Genomic DNA, 14,207 nt, shown 5'->3' on the forward strand with positions numbered 1-14,207 from the left:
ATTAAATAAATGATAATTTTATGACGAGCCAAATTTCATCACCAACTATTGAATTTGTGTGAACAATGTCATCACCAAAAGTACTATGTTAATGATAAAAATATGGTGAGAAAATATTTTATCACCAAATATAAATATAACTTTGTGATTAATTAAACTTTATTAATGAATGTTAAATTTTGTGACAAACAAATTTCATCACCAATTTTTACCCATAGCAAATTTTTCTGAAAATACTATATTAAGTATTCTTCGTCCATGTACATGAAACCTGCCAATATCCATAACATATATAATTATTCTAAACTTAATATCATCCATAGAGAAGGAGATAATATCCCATACAAAATATCCTAATAACTAATAAACAAAAGAGATAAAGAATAGAGTTTGATCCTGATTAGAAGAAGCTCCAAAATCACCATAACCATAATGAGCTACAATTATCATTCTCAATCTGCATACAAAATACCAAAGAGAAGTTAGAGAATTATAGTAAATGAGTTAAATAAAAAATATATTAGTATGACTCACCAAATGGATAATGTTGAATATATTACTAAATAATAGTTTAATAGTATTTTGCTCAAAATTGGGAAGGGAATGTTAACGTATCTTGACCTTGTCTCAGAAATATAATTATATATTTCATCAGGAATCATAGGGGCCTCACCCTTTGGTATGGCCTAAGATTGTAGTTCTATCATTTTATTTTTGGAAAAACAAAGAGTAACAAATATCAGTTTAACCTGTCAAAGAACATGATATAAAATTTATATTGTAGATTACAATATTTTCTTAGGTAGGCCTCTTTAGTTTCCATGCACACCCATTTCTTGCCTTTTCTATATCAAGTGTGATAAAAATTCTTAATCCTATTCATCTCCTTACCAATCTCTTTAATGTGCTATGCAATTCAAACCATAACAAACAAAAACTAGCTCTAAATTTGACAATGAAATAAATACTAAAGTTCTTTTTTATATTTTCCGAATGAATATTATTATACTTATTTTCTCATAATGGAGTTGCATAAATGCCCTTGATTCTTTGTTATATAGAATACTTATTTAGTCCCACATCAACTATGTACTAGTAGATCTTGGATACATGGCCAAGAAACTCAATTAACCCTTTTTAGCTATCCTTTTTTTGGATGAGAATTTGGATTATTACAGCTAAGAAGTGTGAGCTTACATCCTAACCAACACCCACATCAATGCATTTGCTACCCACAAGTGTTATTTTTAGCAGCAGAGATTGCTTCAAGTTGAGATTGCTGAATTGAAGTTAGAAATCGACTGCATGCATGACAACTATGAGACGGAAATAGCTTGCCTTGAATTTGAAATTTATGCAGATAGGATGCATTTCAAGACAAGTTTGTAGCTCTTTCCTTCTAGGCTATAACGTTGCATGATGCTTGATTTCATCTTCACAAGTTTTTGCAAATTCCATTTGCCAGATCCAACTCTAACAAAAAGGAAATTTGATAGCCTTCCAAGCCTCGGCAAACCAATCCAACAACTAACTTGTAAAGGCTCTGTGAAGTTTATTACATGAACTTCCTAGCTTTTAGTATGCTCATGTTGAACATTTTCCATGCTTCTTGATGATGAAAATGCTCAACAATGGACACTGAATTTATATTGCAACTTTGTTATTAGACAGTTTATATAGGTGATTATGAGCTATCCAGATGATTTGAACTCTACAGAAAGTAGGAAAGCTTGGAACCAAGAGTGCTTCTTATGGTTTGAATGGCAGTTAGGGACTTCCATTCGTAACTATTCCATTCATAACTATGATCATCCATTTGATTTTTTTTGATTTATGATGTTCTTACAGCAACAGCTTGATCCTTTTCGTTGTGCTTCCATGATTCTGTTGCAACCAATCTGGTTAGGACGCATGTATGCTTGTCACTACATGCAGTACAAAATAAGCATCATCAGGTGGGAAATCCATGCTTAATATGTCAGCATGATTTATTTCGGCTGAGACAGGTCCCAACTTCCTGATACGCTCCTTGATCTAAATGCCCTTCAAGATAATAAACATGGTCTTTTAGGTAATGATCATAAGTTTAGCATTCTGTGGCAGTAGCTGTGTCTCTGTAAAAAAGCTTAGTTTTATACTAGGACAACCAAACTAAGCTCTTTCCAGTAGTATGCATGATGCTAGATTAATTCTGTTCTAACATCCTTAATCTCACAAGCAAGTGGATTTCTCGCTGTTGAGACTCGAAGAAAACCTCAACCAAGAAGAGGATTGCTGATGGGGACATCAGAGCCCTTCATCCAGATGATCCTGAGCCCCCGGATTGAGCCAGACTCGTTTATTTGCATATTTATTTTATTATTTTATTTTTGGGCTTATTTGCATTCTAGGGTTTATTTGTGGTTTATTTTATTTCTGGGCTTATTTGCATTTTAGGGCTTATTTGTGTTATTTGTGGGTTCATTAGGATTTATTTCTGTGTAAGGGGGGTTTATGCAAGTTGTGTATTTGGGCCCTATATATAGGGAACTATTTTCATGATTAGGGTTTAATGAATGATTAAGAATTTCTTTTCCCCCCAGATCTTATTCTTCCTCCTCCTCCTCCCCTTCTCTTCTTCCTGTGTCTCTAGAACCTCTTCTTCCTTCTTCCTCTCTTGTTCTTCCTTCTTCTCCTCTTTTTCCGCATTTGTGCGGCATCAACTTGGTATCAGAGCAAGGCTGGTTTTGCCCCTGCTGCCAAAGCCCCGATCCATCTCCCGGCTACATCTTCCAAACCGAAAAAAAAAAAAAAAATTCTCTCTCTCTCTCGGTTCAAACCAGAGGAAACAGGAAACCCCTCTCCACCGCCCACCGCCCTAGTCATCCACTCCACCAAAATCCCACCCGAGACTTCATCTGTCTCTTCCCCTCGGTGCTCACCAGAAGAACACACACACACTTAAAAAAAAAAAAAATGGAAAAGAGAGAAGGTCCCTCCCTCCCTCTCGGTTCTCATCAGAGAGGAAAAAAAAAAAAAAAAGAGGGGAAGACCCCGGTTCGTCGGCCCCGTCCCGCCGGCCGCCAAGCCCGCGGCCACCACTCCCACGCTCCACCACCGCTGCATCACGCCACCGCCAGGCCGAGCGCCGCCCCCTCCGAAGTGTCGCCGCGCGCCCCGAGCACTCCACCACCATCGGGCACCCTGTTGCCGCCCGCGGAAGCCTGAGACCGGCCGCCTGCGTCGTGTCCGCAGAGGGGACCGCCGCCGTGGAGTCCCGCGGTTGGTCGCCGTCGGTCGCCACAAGCCCGCAGCCGCTGCCACGATCTCCGCCCCGCTTCGCAGCCACCGCCACGAAATCCGGCGCATCCCCAACGAATCCGTCGGAGATTGAAGACGGCCAGCGTAGCGGGTAAGATCCAAACCCGTTAACCCGCAACCTATTAGCCCGGTTCCACAAAAAAAAAATAAAAAAAAAATAAAAAAAAGGTTCAGCACGTGATTTACACGTGAAAACTCCGTAACGAGTATCGGGTCGGGTCAAACCCGATAACCCGAAACCCGGGTCCAAAAAGGCCCGCACGTGACCGCATGTGCGTAAAAAAAAAAAAAAAAAAAAAAAACCTGCTTACCTCTGTTCCTGACGAAGGGGAAACCCTAGGGGTTTCCGCCGCCATCGCCACCGACGCCGTCTTCACCGAGCCGCCGTTCGTCCACGGTGCCTCCCCACCGTCTGAGTCCAACCGCCGCTGCCCGTCGCCGCCCCGTCGCCGAGCGCCGCCGCCGATCGCCCCTCCGGCTCCGCCACCTCGTCCGAGCACCCCGAGCCGTCGCCGCTCGACCTCCGGTGACCAAGCTGTCGTCGTCTCCGCCGTCCGAGTTCCACCGCCTGAGTGCCTCCCCGCCGTCGAGCCCTCGCCTCTCGCCGCCCGAGCCCTTCTTCTTCATCCCAACATCATAGATCCTGATCTTAGGATCTGGAACACCGCCTGAGTGCCTCCCGCCGCCCGAGCCCTCGTCCGAGCCTCCTCCGAGCGCCGTCTCCTCCGAGCGGGTCACCTGCAGCGTCCCTTCGCCGAGCTCCATCCGGCCTTCTCTTCTCACCCGAGACTAGGAGACATCCTAGCGGTGCCATCACGCCCCACCCGAGCTCCACCAGCCTGACCCTAGCCCGAGGTCAGCAGGCCGCAAGCCCAGCTCCCCCACCTGGCCCGCGCGCCAACCTTCCTTGAGCGCGGCCCAAGTCCAGGCAGTTTCAGAACGGGCTTGGTCCAGGCCCGTGTGCCGTTTGCTGAAGCGCGGCCCAAGGCCCTTGGCTGCAGGCCCTGTTTCAGGCCCGATCCAGAGTGTTCTTCAGCCCATTTCGACAGCCCAGGAATCTTTGTGCTGTAGATCCAGGTCTACAACTCTAGCTAGCTCTGCCCGGCGCCAACTTCGTGTTCGAGACTTCACAACGGACGCTTCCGGTTGACTGCATCCGCCACAGGTTATAGGTTTCTACTTTTTCTGACTTGTTCATTTAATTATGTTCTAGTTCTCTTGCATGATAGCCACATTTTGAAAACTTACTTTTGCTGTCAAAATTCAGAACATAGAACCCCTACTTTCAAACCTATCCTATTGCCCTTTTAAAATCTAAATATTAAATTAGCACACCCTAACAACTGGATGCTTCTCAACATTCTTCGATCAGATTGATTTAGGATCAGAACAACTGTACTACTTGATTGCAATCTAATTTCTTAAATTGAATAATCTTAATCCTTAATTCTGAATAACCGAAGTAAAAATCAGCAACATTTAAATTTTAAGTTATTATTGTGAAGACTTGCTGATTTCTGAAGTCATAACAGATTGCATTAGTAGGTTGTCCAGCATCAACTTTGGTCCTACATTATAGTTATTAAGGTTTCATTAGTGACACTGCATTTCACATCATCACCCAGTGTCATCATTGCATGCCAACCTGTAGTGATATGGAGTACTATCTCAGTCAACCTAAAACCCCTGTAGCTACCATGAATTCCGACATTTTGAGGTCTATCAAGAAACAGATCGTTGCCATACGGGCTGGATACAAGGAATTCAGACAAGAGATCCGTGAGCTCGTGCAAAATTCTAGGACCCCTAAATCGCCAACCCCTGTTACAGCCCAACCTAAAATCAGTTTGGTCGCACCACCTGTAGTCCTTCCCCACTCTCCTAGGCACCAAACCCGATACTCTAGGTGTCAACAATTCGGCCACATAGCGCCCCAATGTTCCACTAAAACCTACTCGATTACTGAACCAGAAGTTAGGAACCAAGAGGCCGAATATGTCGAAGAAGTCTATGAACCAAATATAGAAGACTATGAAGAAGACTTTGAAGACGAACTTACAGAATTAGACTTTGTCCAAAATGATTCCCAAAGGGAGACTAGTGATCTAAGTACAACCAAGCCACTTCACATCACAACTGTGGAAGAGGTAGTGACAGATATTGAGAGCCAATCATCTGAATTGGCACTTGTAGCTAAAGTTACCCATGCGGAGTCCAACCTTGAACATTCTCCGGTAATAGTTTCCCTTCTAGAGGAGTTTCATGATGCACTCCCTGATGATCTTCCGGATGCACTTTCTCCAATGCATGATATCCAACGCGCAATCGATCTAGTTCCCGGAGCATCTCTGCCCAACCTTCTACATCATAGGCTCAGACCGAATGCATATGCTAGGACCTGGAATTTAATGTTACCGACAGTTGAGTTTGCATGTAATAGTTCGGTTAACAAGTCCATAGGTATGAGTCCATTCGAAGTAGTGCATGATTACAAACCTAGGCAACCCATAGACCTGTTTTTCATGTCTCATCAGTATAGAGTCTTTGAGTCTGCACAATCAATTGTATCACATCCACATTCATTGCATCGAGAAATCAGCAATTGTAGTCACTTTAATAACTTAAAATATAAATCCTTTGCTGATTTACACAGACGTTATAATGAGTTAAGTGAAAGAGATTACATCATGATAAGAATTAGGTTTGAACGACTTTCTTCGGAAACGTTTAAGAAATTGCAAATTTGTAGTGCAGAACAGTTCAAAATCTTAAAGAAAACCAGTTCGAATGCATATGTTATGGATCTTCCTGATGACTATGGGATTAGTGCGACATTTAATATTGAAGATTTAGTCCCATACAAAAAGATAATATTCCTGCCTTCTGACCCCTTTATTGCTATACCTGCCCATGTTGGACACCCTGCCCTATTACCTACTGTTGAGCCACCACCTCCCAAATTTCATGCACGCAGAGAACAAATAGAACATATATTGGATGAGCAGGTTATTTCAAGCAGGAACGGTGGTTACCAACGTTACCTTGTTCGGTGGAAAGGTCGACCAAAGTCTGATGTGACGTGGATTTCCAAAGCACAGTTGCAGCGCATTGACCCCGATCTTCTGGAGCAGTACGACAGCCGGCCAGACCTGTACTCGACGGGGTCGAGTTTTTCTCACCCGGGAGGAGTTGATGGGGACATCAGAGCCCTTCATCCAGATGATCCTAAGCCCCCGGATTGAGCCAGACTCGTTTATTTGCATATTTATTTTATTATTTTATTTTTGGGCTTATTTGCATTCTAGGGTTTATTTGTGGTTTATTTTATTTCTGGGCTTATTTGCATTTTAGGGCTTATTTGTGTTATTTGTGGGTTCATTAGGATTTATTTCTGTGTAAGGGGGGTTTATGCAAGTTGTGTATTTGGGCCCTATATATAGGGAACTATTTTCATGATTAGGGTTTAATGAATGATTAAGAATTTCTTTTTCCCCCAGATCTTATTCTTCCTCCTCCTCCTCCCCTTCTCTTCTTCCTGTGTCTCTAGAACCTCTTCTTCCTTCTTCCTTCTTCCTCTCTTGTTCTTCCTTCTTCTCCTCTTTTTCCGCATTTGTGCGGCATCAATTGCGACCACTGAGACAATGGCCAGTTCGTGCTGGTAATTATCTGGGTATCCCAGTATAAGATTTCAGTGACATCAGTTCTCTGATGCAGATAGGGAACTGAAAACCCGAATATGAGAACTCTAGCAGCAGAAAATCTCGCCATTTGGAGATAGAAGCCAAGATCACTAACTCCATAGTGGAGATATATGATACTTTCACGGACAATTTGCATGGTTTGGCTGGTTGTCATTAGTATGTTTGACCAACCTCTCACAATGCTTATTTTGCAACTAAAGAATGAGGTGGGTCATTACTGAAGGGGGGGCTGCTAAGAGCTAGGCCTTTTAATGGGTCTTATCCGAGCCAAACCATAATCTGATACGACCCATTATCTGACCTAACCCGACGTTAAGAAACTGATTACCCGAATGCACCTTGACTTTTTTCTAATATCAGAAATATGTCCAAGGGCATGGAAGAGAACCTCTCATCTCCCCTCTCACACCCCCATCTACTATCCCTCCTCCCCATCATCGCCACCACATGCCACCATCTAGAGTGCTTCTACCACCATCACTACCGCGTCGGGTCTTGAGGGTCGGATTTTCAAGTCGAGTAGGATAGGATTAAAATTTAGGTTGGATCAGGTCAGAACCCGACCAATTGACAAGTCTACTAAGAGCCCTCGGTAGTAGGGTGAAGCCCCAAACTTCTTTTATGGTATAGTTTCAGAAAAAGCTTAACATGGACCAAGTGCCAAGGGAAATAGATGAACGAGGTTGGTACGAAACTTTAAAACTTTACACTCTTGGTGCTGAAGTCAGTGGGCAGTGTTACTGCTTAAAGAAGAGAATAAAAGACTTTAGAGGCGGATGATGGGTGTTCAGTTCATGCGATTAGGTGGTACTTGTCAGTCTGCACTCCAAATGTAAATGACTGTTCTTTTCCCCAGTGCTTCACCCCCAAATCTCAAAACATATATTAGGAATTCCACTGGCACCAACTGAGAAGACGGGCATAGATTTTTTATTAGATCGAGAGAGAGAGAGAGAGAGACCTCTAATAGGGACAAGTGGCACAAGGCTTTCCGAAAAACATGGATAAGATTCGCATGTTACGGCTCATAGAAAAGAGTTGCTGACATGCACCAACTAATAAAACGGCTATGTTGTCGAGACAAGCACTCTTAGGTTACAATAACAATTTATTTCCATTACCAGACTCCAAAACAACCAACCGTTCCCTTTGCTCATTTTATTCGCAAGTGTTGTCATGGACAAGTCATCCGTTATTTTTTAGCATCCAACTAGGGGACTCATGCCACTGATGGGTTGCCTGAGGGCAATGTTTTATCTATCCAGATAAAATATATTGGATCCCTTCGGAAAATTCGGTATGCTCTTTAACTTAGGATGCCAATACCAAAGTATATGTCATGTAACCTAAGGCAACTATACCCAAAGTTCTTGGATGCTCATTAATCTAAACACTAAATGTCAAATGACCTACCGAATTGCCAGACATGCTTTTATCTGGAAGGAGAGGTGTCATGTTGCCATCCAATAGATTTTTATGGAATACATCTCCATGTAGGCCTCTAAGATAAATATACTTGAACCTAAAAGAAGAAAACCTTTATGTTTAAAGATTAAACAATAAAATATATGAAAAAAAAGGGGCATGGGAGTTTACTGGTGATAGAAGCAGCAATCTGTGAATGAAACCAATAAAACTTATAGACCATTTATAACCTGTCAAATTTCTTAACTGTTAAAATTTTAATTAAATTATAGCATCAACTTGAAAAATTTATATGTGGATTTTCTTGCTCAAAGGTAGATGATAATTGATCAATCCAGTGCTCCAGAGTTCAAAACTGTAAAATAAACTGCCCCATGAGATCAAGGAATGTGTCAAGATAACTGCAAACCAACCTCCATGATGAATTTGTTTATAGAGCTCAAACATTACTAATTTACTATGGTACATACATCCATATATGCTAGCCGGCAATAAAGCGCCACAGCTTCAGTCCAACATGATAAATGATCTTCAATGCACGATTGTAATAACTTATTCAAGATTTAGCAACTGATAAGTTAATGTCAAAAAAACAAATAATCGAAAAACCATGCAACGACCTGTACTCATGCTCCATCTGCATATTATTTTCCATCTCTTAAAATATATTGAATTTGAATTCGAGATCATTGAATTGATATTCTTTTCTGCTGAGAGAGTAAAAAAGACATGAACCAACCAGGTTCAAGAACCTTTGAGTTGGCTTCTCGATCACAAATAGTCTCGCATCTATATTTAACATCAATGATGTACTATCATATATCCTCTTAAACAGAACAGAATGACATGTTTCAATCTTTGCTGCAAAAAAAGATTTACATTATTATATAACAGCAATCTTCTTACTCTGAAAAAGATAACAGCAGTAGCTGCCGAAGGTTAGCACCGAAAAAAAAAATATCAGGAAATTACATGAAGTAGATGATTTTAGATAGCAAACCCTCAGGTCTTGCCCATATGATTTTTACTAGCTGACAGGCTATGAAGGATATTCTTTAAAATGCACAATCATCATATGGTTCTGTTTTTAGGTGAAAAGGATGCGAAAATTTTACGAGATGAACAGCAATTAATTAAAAGAGATGTCAAAGATATCTGGGAAAAACCTTTTTGTGTCCTTCATGCACTTGAATTTGCCTGACCATTGACTACTGAAAATTATTATAAGGTGCAGATGAGTCCTGTAAGACACTATTAAGGGCCTTTTTTTCCCATAGTACAGTCAGAAAACTATAACTCTGTTAATTTATGATATAGGAATGTTCCAAACAAAAGCTAAAATACCATTAATACCATCATATACTAGATAATGACAGTGCAGAATTGTAGAAAGAACCTAGAAGCTCTTGCTGGTCTTAAGTACACCTAAGTTACTGAAAAAATAAGCTGTACTAATACATGAACATGATAATTCTTGAATTCACTGAAGCAATTATTGTTTTCAGATACAGTTTTGTAGGATAGTTCCAAGATAGTTACCAGAGTTTCAGTCTCCCTTTTCCAGAAATGCTCTAAACTTATTTTTTCTGTCTCATGCACCCATTTCCTGGCATGAAAACAGCATATTTCATGATGCTGTCTAGTAGTCCATATTCTGTTCCACTCTAGAATGATTTCTCTGATAAAAAACTTTTAGTTTTCTCCTTTCACCCATGCATTGAAATTTGATCTTAATAACATCGCTTTTCCATAATCTTGTCAGATGGTTCCAAATTCAGTTAGAATTCCTGTAATGTCTCTCAGAATCTGAATTATTTTCGACATGGGTTGCATTGTTCAAATACATTATCTTGAAGATAGTTAAATGATAACAGTATATCTAACGATGCACTTATCTCAGAAACACATCATCTGTTATTTATATTTTCTACAGGGAATAAGAAACTTTGCAAATAAGTTTAGTGGAGAGATTAGGACTTCCTTAAGTGAAATTGTTAAGTCAGAATACTTCTTAAAACAAGCTACCCTGTCAGCTGCAGCATTACATACTCCAGATATAAACATAACAAAATATGTAAGTTTCTTGTTTGGTTATACACGTATTCAACTTTCATTCCAAAAGGAGGTAGACTAGGATCTGGTGGACCACAAGCCAAAAACAGTAAGGTAAAAATAGAAGCTGAATGTCCAACACCAATGATCCGAGCCAACGAATATGATACACTACCTCTTATCTTCTTACATATCAAAAATTATGTGATTCGGATACCCTTAGATTACGCATCAAGTGGTCAAAAATGATGACTGCATTGTGTTATTTAAATTATTTTTTGACCACCTGATGCATAGACCAAGGATCTTGAAATCAAATGATTTTTTGTCAGTAAATAGTTTAAGGTAGCAGATCACATTTAATGGACACTTATCTTCCCATTTTACCAGACCAAATCCCACTTGAAATCTAATCAGCTAAATCCTAGTTCACCTCTTCACAAAAAATCCTTTTATTATAATTACCCTGCCTTTTCCTTCAGTCAGAGATGCCATACGAATACTAAGCTCTAGACCCTAAACCCTTCTGGCTTCAAAAAAATCCATATCTTATAACCTAACACCACAACCACCACAATCCCAAAGAGAGAGAGAGAGAGAGAGAGAGCTTCCCCAACATGAAAAACCCTCCTTTTGCTTTGAACCAAACTTCCTCAAGCTCAAGCTTATAATGGATGTGGTCATCTATACAAACCACCTCTGCAATATTTTGTTAGGTTAACCATGAAGTAAACAGCATTACTTAACATTAGAAATTTTCGAATAAAGAAAGCTTGCAATAAAGGTGCATAAACCAACATCATCAAATATTTAATACGTATGTCTAAACCATGGACGAAGATATACATGCCCTGGTACAAGTTTTACAGCATTGGTATTTCCTCAAACTCGCTTTCGACAACTATGCCCAGAAACTGCTAAAACTGATAGTTCTTCAATCCTTCCAGATAATCCAATCATATCTATTTAAACAAGGTAACATCAAAAAAAGGCATCTACAAAGCATATTAATGCAGAAGACAGACCCTACAGCAGAGCTGAAATTAGCTACAGCAAAAACTAATTCCTAGTTGTGATTAAGAAGATTCGTAGCTCTAAACACTGCCAGCAATAAATGGCTCCTAGTTTTGATGAAGAAAATTCATAGCTGTAAACCAGTTCAAAGATGAAATCCAAAGCAACGACACTTGATAGACTTCAAACCAAAATTTGATCGACATTTCAGCAATGGCCAATCCAATCAATCTCTAACAGACAACAAATTACCTCAAACAAGCAGCGCGAACTCACGAAGACTACACTGAAACATTTTAGATTTCTCAAACAGTTGCAGTGATGTGGAATGGAAAGAAACAATATAAATATCAGATTGCACTTCCATCAGAACAGTTAGAGGTTCAGTTCCTAACAAGTTACAACCTTTCCGATATGAACAGGACTAATTATTATAATTTTACAAAACTAGAAGAGAAAAGCCTCGAAGAAAAAAAGAAAAGAAAAAGAAAAACCTTTTTTTTTTACAGAGTAGTCACCAAAGCTAAAACAGTGGAAAGAAACTGCTCCACTCACCTCTGTGAGATGACTCAGATACATTTGGATGCAAAATCTTCGCAACCCCGAAAAAGGAAGCCCAATTCAGATGAAGTCGACCAGCTGTCCATTCTCGAGGGTCCGAGCCAATCCCGCCGCATTCTTGCCAATCTTCCCATTCTCGTCGCAGGCCAAAGCCACGCAAAGCTCGAAAGTTCCTTCTTTTCTCGCCTCCAAGGTCATCCTTTTGCTATCAGAGCAGACCAAATTGAGCACTAAGAGAGCGTTCTCGATGCCCCTGGAGCTCCCATATCTCAAAACCCCGGCCAAAACCCTAACGAAACCATCGACCCTCCTCATCTCCTCCCTGCCCTCCCGGCACTTGCCGAGGAGGCCCAGAACCTCCACCGCCCTCTCGGAGCCGGAGCCGGCGAGGTCGACGAGGCCCGGCACGACGCCGGCACGGACGGTCCGGCGGCGGTTCTCGGGGAACTTGCAGAGCTCGTAGAGGGTGGTTGCCGCCTCGCGGCGCTCCCGGCCCTTCCCCTCGCGGAGAAGCGCGGCCAGGCCGGCGATCGCGGATGGGTGGGCGCCGATGGTGCACTTATTGACCTCGACCATGGCGAGGCTGGTGAGGCACGTGGCGGCTAGGGCGGCGACGTTGGGGCCGGAGCGGAGGGCGATGTCGAGGCGGTCGACGGCGCCCTCGGCGACGAGGCCGACGCGGGCATCGTCGCCGTCGAGGCTGAGGTGGAGGAGGGCGCGGAGGGCGAGGTCCTGGAGGTCGGGGCGGTCGCCGGATCCGGCGTGGCGGAGGAGGACGGAGGCGGCGCCGGCGTCGAGGGCGAGGCGGCGGAAGGCGGCGCTTCGCTTGGAGAGGCGGAGGAGGGCGGCGAGGGTGTCGGTATCGGCGGGGAAGGAGAGGGAGGCGAGGAGGGCGTGGGGTTCAGGGGAGGGAGAGGGGCAGGCAGGGGATTTGGGGCTGCCGGCGGGGGCAAAGTTGGAAATAAGGCTGCGGAGGGCGTGGTTGGGGATGAGCGAGGGGCGAGGGGGTAAGGGGAGCTTGGTCACCGGGCAGGTACGATTACCGGAGTCGAGCCAGCGCTGGATGGAGGCGCGGTCGAAGGTGTGGCCCGACGATAGGATCACCGGGTCGGACATCACTTCCAGGGAGATCGGGCATCGGAAGTCATCCGGGAACTCCACTTCCATCGGGCCCGCTTGCGCTTAGAGAGAGAGGGAGGGAGAGAGAGAGAGAGAGAGAGAGAGGAGTTTGTGTTTAAGGTGACTAGGGGGTTTATTCTGGGAAAGGAGGAGACCAAGGGAGAAGGGAGGAGGAAGAACCGAAGAACACACACACAGAGAGAGAGAGAGAGAGAGGGGGAGAGAGAGAGAGAGAGAGGATTTTGTTTCCAGGAATGACCTTGGTTCGGATGGGGGTTCGTGGTGGGGTGGGAAAAGCGTGTGGGATCGTTTGGGGGTTTTGAACGGTGGGGTTAGAGCGTGGTGTTTATCTAGGGCCGGATGGGTGTGGTGACTGCAAGTGAGGATAGGAGAACCTTCACCTCCTTAGAAGATTTTGATTTGAATTTTGAATTACTAACCATGCAAAATTGTTAGCGTTGGCATTAACTTCTGATTTATCTATATAACCCTAGTTTCTTCTTCATTTGTTATCTTAAGGTTGGAATAACCTATTTTGACCGTGTTTTGAATTATTGTTGGTAGCAGAGCTTTGAAGCTTCTGAAAGTAGAATTTTTTGGATTATTAGGCAAAGATTTTTCTTCTTCCTATAAAAAAGGTTAGTTGCTACATGCTTATAAGCATTACAGGTGCACAAGTTGTGTACGAAATGATTAAGTGTATCTATTTATGTTCTAGAAGCTAAAATGCACAACAACACATCATCCTTTATTATAAATTAGGATTATTAGAAAATCGTAACTTATCATTTCACACTAAATATTTGCTCTGTCCTTGTTGTAGATTAAAAGTGTCGGTATATTTTGTCAAAGATTAATGTTTAGTCCATAATTTGTCAAAAAAATCTTTGCAGTTCTTTATGACAATGTTTTAAATCAGATTTTGTGATACGTAAAACAACTAGTTTTGTTAGGTAAAAGCTATACTCCTACTATAAATATTAAATACATCCTAGTGGTAAGTGCTACATTTATATAAATTCTGCAACATATGAT

General features: G+C 42.2%; 1 pseudogene across 3 annotated transcripts; it reads right to left on the reverse strand.

Annotated features, from left to right (window-relative positions):
- Positions 1-237: 237 nt before the first annotated feature.
- LOC108511823 (U-box domain-containing protein 8 pseudogene) lies at positions 238-13,506 on the reverse strand (annotated as a pseudogene). 3 transcript variants are annotated; one of them, XR_015968096.2, is made up of 2 exons: positions 12,048-13,506; positions 238-457 (listed from the first exon to the last, which is right to left on the reverse strand). The product of XR_015968096.2 is annotated as a U-box domain-containing protein 8 pseudogene, transcript variant X3 (transcript). The 3 variants fall into 3 exon arrangements; XR_015968094.2 differs by lacking the exon at positions 238-457 and adding an exon at positions 8,825-9,287; XR_015968095.2 differs by lacking the exon at positions 238-457 and adding an exon at positions 9,294-11,440.
- Positions 13,507-14,207: the final 701 nt, after the last annotated feature.

Source organism: Phoenix dactylifera, chromosome 8 (genome assembly GCF_051530095.1).
Source record: "Phoenix dactylifera cultivar Ajwa chromosome 8, Ajwa_hap1_PhDact_Kaust_v1.1, whole genome shotgun sequence".
Taxonomy (NCBI): Eukaryota; Viridiplantae; Streptophyta; class Magnoliopsida; order Arecales; family Arecaceae; genus Phoenix; species Phoenix dactylifera.